This window comes from Erythrolamprus reginae, chromosome 2 (assembly GCF_031021105.1).
Source record: "Erythrolamprus reginae isolate rEryReg1 chromosome 2, rEryReg1.hap1, whole genome shotgun sequence".
NCBI classification, from domain to species: Eukaryota; Metazoa; Chordata; class Lepidosauria; order Squamata; family Dipsadidae; genus Erythrolamprus; species Erythrolamprus reginae.
Window position 1 is genome coordinate 328,589,830 of NC_091951.1, and position 7,817 is coordinate 328,597,646.

A 7,817-nucleotide genomic window follows, 5' to 3' on the forward strand; every position below is an offset into this window, starting at 1 on the left:
GGGCCGGCAGGGCAGGACCTTCTCTGTGGGTACTCCGTCTCTTTGGAGCCAGCTACCTCTTGAGATCTGGACCACCCCTACTCTACTGGCCTTCCAAAAAGCCATAAAAACCTGGCTTTTCCAGCAAGCCTAGAGTCTGATTGGATGGCATACCACTTCTATGGGCTCTTATTGGTCGCTGGGAGCTATGTGGTAGGAGGCAGTCTCAAAGATAGTCTGGCCCTAAATCATGTAGGCCTTTAAAGGTGATAACCAACACCTTGAATGTGACCAGGAAAGATATGCATGGCTGTTTTTTAACTCTTTAAAATTGTAAATTGTTGGTTTTATACTGTTCTGTACTGTTTTAAGGGATTTTATACTGTATTTTATGTGTATTTGGTGTAAGCCACCCAGAGTCCTCCATGAATGGGTCCGCATATAAATCCAAATAAATAAATAAACCAGTTTACAATTGTTAAGAAAAATATTCCAAGACTCTTCTTTGCTCTTAATTTATATCAGTATTGGAAGGAAAATCCATCTGGTTTCATTCCCAGCTGGGAGAAAAATTCTGAAAACAACATGGAGGATGATTGGAAAGAGCGGTTTATTGATGAAGCAGAACCACCAATCATGTTTGTTTGTTTGTTTGTTTGTTTGTTTGTTTCATTCATTCAATTTTTTAATGTCGCCCTTCTCCTTTGATTCAGGGCAGCTTACAACATGTTAGCAACAGCACTTTTTAACAGAGCCAGCATATTGCCCCCACAATCTGGGTCCGCATTTTACCCACCTCGGAAGGATGGGTGGGTTTTTATACCTTCTTTGGGCTTTATATTTGAGCTTCCTGTTCCTGTGCAAGAACAAGCCCTTTAATATTCTCTGGGCTGTTGTCAGATTTCTATGGGGTCCGTGTAAGGGCTATGTAGAGGTCATAGCTGGCTTTATTTTTTATTTATTTATTTTATTCTTTGTCCAATATACAATACATATGGAAGAGAGTAGGCATTAAGTAATATATATATAAAGATAGAAGGAAAAAGAGGATATATATGATATAAGAAATAAGGAGAGAATATATATGATATATGTATGTATATATATGTAGATAGATAGATATATGTAGATAGATAGGTAGGTAGGTAGGTAGGTAGGTAGGTAGATGATAGATAGATAGATAGATAGATAGATAGATAGATAGATAGATAGATAGATAGATAGATAGATAAGGGAAGGGAAGACAATTGGACAGGGGACAATAGGCACATCAGTGCACTTATATACGCCCCTTACTGGCCTCTTAGGAACCTGGAGAGGTCAATTGTGGAGAGTTTAAGGGAGAAATGTTGGGGGTTATAGGCAAAAGAGGAAATGCAAATCCTAAATGCTTGTCTGAGCTAATCTAGTTAACCTCTGGCTTATTTTTTACCTGAGATCCCAGGTTCCTGTGGTTTTTTTTAAAATTGTGGCTAATGGCATTCATCCTGTGTGGGATCTTGGGTGAGGGGCTACTTTCTGATGCTACCATTCTGTGAGGAGTTTTAAAACGTCCTGTCCTGAATGGATTTCTGCCAGAAGTATTTGTCTTATCTTATGAATAGAGCTATTCATAAGCAAGACAGATGCTTATGAGGAAGTTGTCTTCGTCTTTCAATAAACTCTTCATCGCTGAAGTGCTGGCATCTGCTGTGGGCTATTAAGAAAGACTTGGGGACTGCTTCCAGCCTCTAAAAACATATTTCTCCACTTTTCCTTTAGAGAAATATAATATTCTGCCTTTTAAACATTTCCCAAAATATTTCATTCTTCTGGGGTGGAGGCTTCCCACATCAGTGAAAGGACTGTCCATCCGAATTTGACACCGTATTCACACATTGTTGACTTTGATCCTGCTGTTTTCAAAACTAGAAACCAGCAATAAAATACAGAGGAAGCAAAAAGGCTCAGGAAGACACATCGCTAGTCCATTATTGCCATAGGAAAAGCTGGGTTTCCCAGATTTTAATTTCAGCCTTATTGTCCCTGTATGAATTTCCTTGGACGATTAATGTTTTTGGAGATGAGCAGTAAAAGAAATATACAGTACTTTATATTTATTTGCATTGCATACATGAATCTGTCGATTTGGATAAAGAATACCTTTGAAGTTCAAGCAAAAAGATCACTGGTTCCTTCCTTCTTGAAAGAAACCCATTTAAGAAATGATTAGATGACTTTCCATTTACTATTAGGGTTTCAAGATGTTCGAGGCAATTTTTCCAATCTCATAACTTCCATTTGTCCCAGTCTGTCTGTTTTTCATTCCTTCTGTAGCTAGTTTTTATTTTTTATTATTTATTAATCAGATTTGTATGCCGCCCCTCTCCGCAGACTCGGGGCGGCTCACAGCAATCGCCATACAATGTAAACAAATCCAATATTTAAATTAATTTTAAAACACCACAAGTTAAAACCAATCATACACACTAGCATACCATACATACATTTTATAAGCCTAGGGGGAAGGAACATGTCAATTCCCCCATGCCTGAATATGAACTGACTATTTTCTACTATGGTATATTTGGACATCAGGTCAGACATGTTTATAGCCTGTTCCAAATTCAACCAGATTGGTGGTACCCTATTTGGCCAGCAGCAGATGATTTTCAGCTATTTGGGGCTTACTTGCCTCCTTCTTGTATGTGTCTAAACAAATATCCCAGTATTCTCTTCCCCAAAAGACAAGAGAACAAATTGCTAGCCTTTCACTATATTTCTCTGCTTGTCGGGGTAGCAAATCTCACTTGCTATCAAAACTGATATTGCTGGCACAATGGCAAATTTAACTATAATTCAAGATCACTGATAAAATTGGAAGCCAGGAACTAGATGATAAGCTGAGTCAACAATCTACTTCAGTGAGTGTAAACACAGGTCTTCAAGCACAGAGGAAAGTGACGTTTCCATTCTGAACATATCAATAGAAAAACAGATTTGTAGCTCAGGACTGAGCCGTGAGATCCTGGGTGCCCTCATTACCCAACTAAATAACATCATTAATGCATCACTGATGGTGTTACATCGTTGGGTAATGAGACATTCTCAACGGCCCCAGGCCAGCCAGCATAGCCAGGTTTTTAAGGCTTTCCAGAAGGCCAGTACAGTGGGGGCAGTATGGATCTCAGGACGTATCTGGCTCTAGAGAGTTGGTGCCACCGCAGAGAAGCCCTCCCCCGCTAACTGTCATTTCTTAGCCGATGGAATCCAGAGAAGGCCAACCCGTGACTCTAAAGTGTGCAATAGGGTTGATATTCCTGGAGGCGTCTGTAATATGGTAAATGATTTAGCTTTACTAGATAAATGGTCAAAGCAATGGAAACTGCAGTTTAATGTTTCCAAATGTAAAATAATGCACTTGGGGAAAAGGAATCCTCAATCTGAGTATTGTATTGGCAGTTCTGTATTAGCAAATACTTCAGAAGAAAAGGATTTAGGGGTAGTGATTTCTGACAGTCTCAAAATGGGTGAACAGTGCAGTCAGGCGGTAGGGAAAGCAAGTAGGATGCTTGGCTGCATAGCTAGAGGTATAACAAGCAGGAAGAGGGAGATTGTGATCCAGCTGTATAGAGCGCTGGTGAGACCCCATTTGGAATACTGTGTTCAGTTCTGGAGACCTCACCTACAAAAAGATATTGACAAAATTGAACGGGTCCAAAGATGGGCTACAAGAATGGTGGAAGGTCTTAAGCATAAAACGTATCAGGAAAGACTTAATGAACTCAATCTGTATAGTGTGGAGGACAGAAGGAAAAGGGGGGACATGATCGAAACATTTAAATATATTAAAGGGTTAAATAAGGTCCAGGAGGGAAGTGTTTTTAATAGGAAAGTGAACACAAGAACAAGGGGACACAATCTGAAGTTAGTTGGGGGAAAGATCAAAAGCAACATGAGAAAATGTTATTTTACTGAAAGAGTAGTAGATCCTTGGAACAAACTTCCAGCAGACGTGGTTGGTAAATCCACAGTAAATGAATTTAAACATGCCTGGGATAAACATATATCCATCCTAAGATAAAATACAGAAAATAGTATAAGGGCAGACTAGATGGACCATGAGGTCTTTTTCTGCCGTCAGACTTCTATGTTTCTATGTTTCTATGTTATTGGTCATTGGGAGTTGTGTGGCAGGAGGCAGTCAGGCCCTAAGCCATATAGGGCTTTCTAATTGCCCAAAGCTCCTTCATTGCATCATCTTAGTTGCACCACTTCCAGCAGTTCAAAGTTCAACCAAACTTAGCTCAGACAAACACTTAAGATTTGTACAAGGTCCCATGGAAGTCTGACAGCAGCTGACAGAATACAGGTTCTTGCACAAAAACAGGAAGTTCAAACACAAAGCCCAAGAAAAGGTATAAATACCCCCCCACTCTCAAGTCCATGTGGTCAGCTGCTCAGAACCACCCAGGTGCTTCTGCTTCATCAATAAATGGACCCCCTTTCCAATCAGTCTTCACCTTCCATTTTGTCTCCAATGTCTTTCTCCCAGATTGGAACTGAACCAGATGGCTATTTCATCCAGCAATACAATAAAGTACGATGTCTTCATTTTCTTTCTTGAAACTGCTCTTTCCACTTTAAAAAAATGTTCAGAGAAAAACGCGACAGAGCAAAAATCAATAGAGTCCAAGCAATAAAAGTACCATGGAACATTTAAAACATACAACAGTGGTACAAAATGATAAACCTTAAAGATCATAAAACAATAAAAACACCAATTAATCCCAGCTTGCTCAAGTGCTGTCCTTCAAGATCTGGGCAAACCTCAAAATCTTGGCATGGCACCAGAAAGGTACTGTAAAATATAAGCATGATTCCTTCGGAAAAGCAACTTTATGTGTGCTGAGCCTTTCTGAAAAGGTTTCTTTGTATTCCACCTGCTTGGTTTCTGAAATGGAAGAAATTGGGGCAGGGGCTCTGATGATGGTGATGTATTTGAAAGAGAACTGGTGTTGGTGTGTGGGTATGGGTGGTCTCAAGCTACACCACATAGGGCAGGGGAAAACAATCAGCAGGCACATTTGTAGTGGATATGGGCACTTCCACTAAACAGTAACTATTTTCTATTTATTTATGAAAACCATAGCCCATCTACCCAGTTGCAAATGGATCCATTGCTATCTGCAATCCCCTTTATCACCCCTTTTGTTCTGCCGGCGTGTTTCAACCGCCTGTAATTACAGGGTAATTAGTCCAGGAAGACACACACCACACGATAAAAGGAAAACCCAAAAGTTTTTATAAACAGAAAAACAGAAACAGCTCCCTTTTTAAATGTCAAAGGGATTTTCTGGTACACACGAGGCACAGGTTAAATGCAATCCAATTGCTCACCCAATAACTGGGAAATTGAGTCAAATTCTAAAGTCCAGAGAGTCCACACACAATCTTGAACAGCACAAAAACCACAATCTTGATGAAACAATGAATCAGATAAACTGCCATGAGGCTAAAACACCAGGTTGCACTTTTATCTGTAGCACTAATTACAACAGCCCCACCCAACCACAGGGGGCCTCGTTTTCTCTTGTAATAATCCTTCAGTTGTTGTCTCCTATGCATCACTCTACGCATGCGTTGATGTGTCATTAATTATTGTTCAGAATCCAAGGATGATACAGATGATTGGTCTCCTCCTGGGCTGTCTGCCAAACTCCCCTCTTCCCTGTCACTCACACTTCCTTGGTCAGAGGAGGCTTCGTCGGCAGATTCCATCGGGAGCAAAACAGGCCTGCGGCATGTGAATGTTTCCCCCACATCCACCTGCACATTCCTTGGGGCAGGAGCTGGGCCAGAGCTAACCACAATACCTTTAATACTGCATTAATACACTGCATTCAGTTTTGGTCGCCATGATGGAAAAAAGGATATTAAGACTCTAGAAAAAGTGCAGAGAACAGTGACAAAGATGATTAGGGGACTGGAAGCTAAAACATATGAAAAGCGATCGCAGGAACTGGGCATGACTAGTTTAATGAAAAGAAAGACCTGGGGAGACATAATAGCAGTGTTCCAATATCTCAGAGGTTGCCACAAAGAAGGAGTCAACCTGTTCTCCAAAGCACCTGCGGGTAGAACAAGAAGTAATGGGTGGAAAATAAACAAGGAGAGAAGTAACTTAGAACTAAGGAGAAATTTCCTGACAGTCAGAACAGTTAATCAATGGAACAGCTTGCCTCCAGAAGTTGTGAATGCCCAACACTGGAAGTTTTTAAGCAGAAGTTGGATAACCATCTGTCTGAAGTAGTGTGGGGTTTCCTACCTAAGCAGGGGGTTGGATTAGAAGACCTCCAAGGTCCCTTCCAACTCTATTGTTGTTGTTGTTGTAATACATAATACATATTTTTATAAGAAGAAAAAAAGTGATAACATAAAGCATAGTCCTTTGGCTTTATAATGTTTTTTTTTCTTAACGGTGGCTGGCCGGTGGCAAGCTGGTTGGGGAATTTTGGCTGGGAAATTCTGGGGGTTAAATTCCACACAGCTTAAAGTTTCCAAGCTTCTTTTTAATTAAAAGGACACCCATCAAAGTGGGGGGCAGGAATGCTGGCCAGGATGCATATAAAATGGGCATTAAAACTTAATATTGAAATTTGTAGTCATGACAGTCAGATTTGAACTCATCTAAGGTAGACAGGTGTTCACTTACTATCTTCTTCCCTATTTTAATATGTTCCTAATCTGTTTTTTGTGATGCTGTTTTTGATAGGTTGGACTGTTTTTTCCCCTTTGTGTAAAGATAGATGCAAAAAATGAGGTAAGTAGTTCTGCTTTATCCCTGTTGCTTGTCACCTTCTTGCCATTTTTTCCCAGCAATGGACCAATTGTCTGTTTGACCTTTTTCTTGTTTTAACATGTTGGAAAAAACTCTTTTTTTGGTTATTTTCTTTAACTTTTGTTGCAAGCCTTTGTTCACTGCGAGCCTTAGCTTTCCTCACTTTATCTTTACAGGCTTGGGCTATTTGCTGATATTCTGCCTTAGCTATTCACCCCTCTTTCTACTTTTTATACTTGTCCTTTTTGTCTTTAAATTTGTCAGAGAGTTCTTTATGCAGCTATGATAGTGTCTTTTGAGAAACTATTTGAGAGCTATTATTTTTCTTCTTCATTGGCATTTTGCTAGACTGGGCTTTTATAATCTCACTTTTCAAAGTTTCCCAAGCTTCTTGAGTTGTTTCCCACTTGAGGATTCTCATCCATGGAATCATTCCCAATCTCTCTCTCAGTTAATTGAAATTAGGTCTCTTAAAGTCCAAGACTCTAGTTTGACTTTGTTCAACCGCTTGTGTTTGCATAATGTTGAATTCCAGTAGTGCGTGATCACTTGCCTCCAAGGTTCCTGTAGCTTCAATACCATCTATCATTGTATCTCTGTTAGTGAGAATTAAGTCCAATATGGCTGATCCCCTTGTTCCCTTCTCTACTTTTTGGGAAACAAAGTTGTCTGCTAGGTTTGTTAGGAACCTGTTGGATCTTTTACTTGGTACAGGGTTTGTCTTGCAGTTGATGTCAGGGTAGTTAAAATCCTCATTACTATTGTGATGTGCTTCCTACATACCTTAGTTAGCTGACTAGCAAAAGGTTCATCTACTTCCTCTGTTTGGTTGAGTGACCTATAGCATAGACCTATGGCAATGTCATCTTTTCCCCTTTAATATTGACCCAAATGCATTCAAGATATTTTTCATCATTGTTGCGCTCTATTTCTGTAGAGATGCAGTTATTTCTTATATACAATATAGTGCAACCCCACCTCCTCTTTCACTTGATCTATTTCTTCTAAATAATTTAAA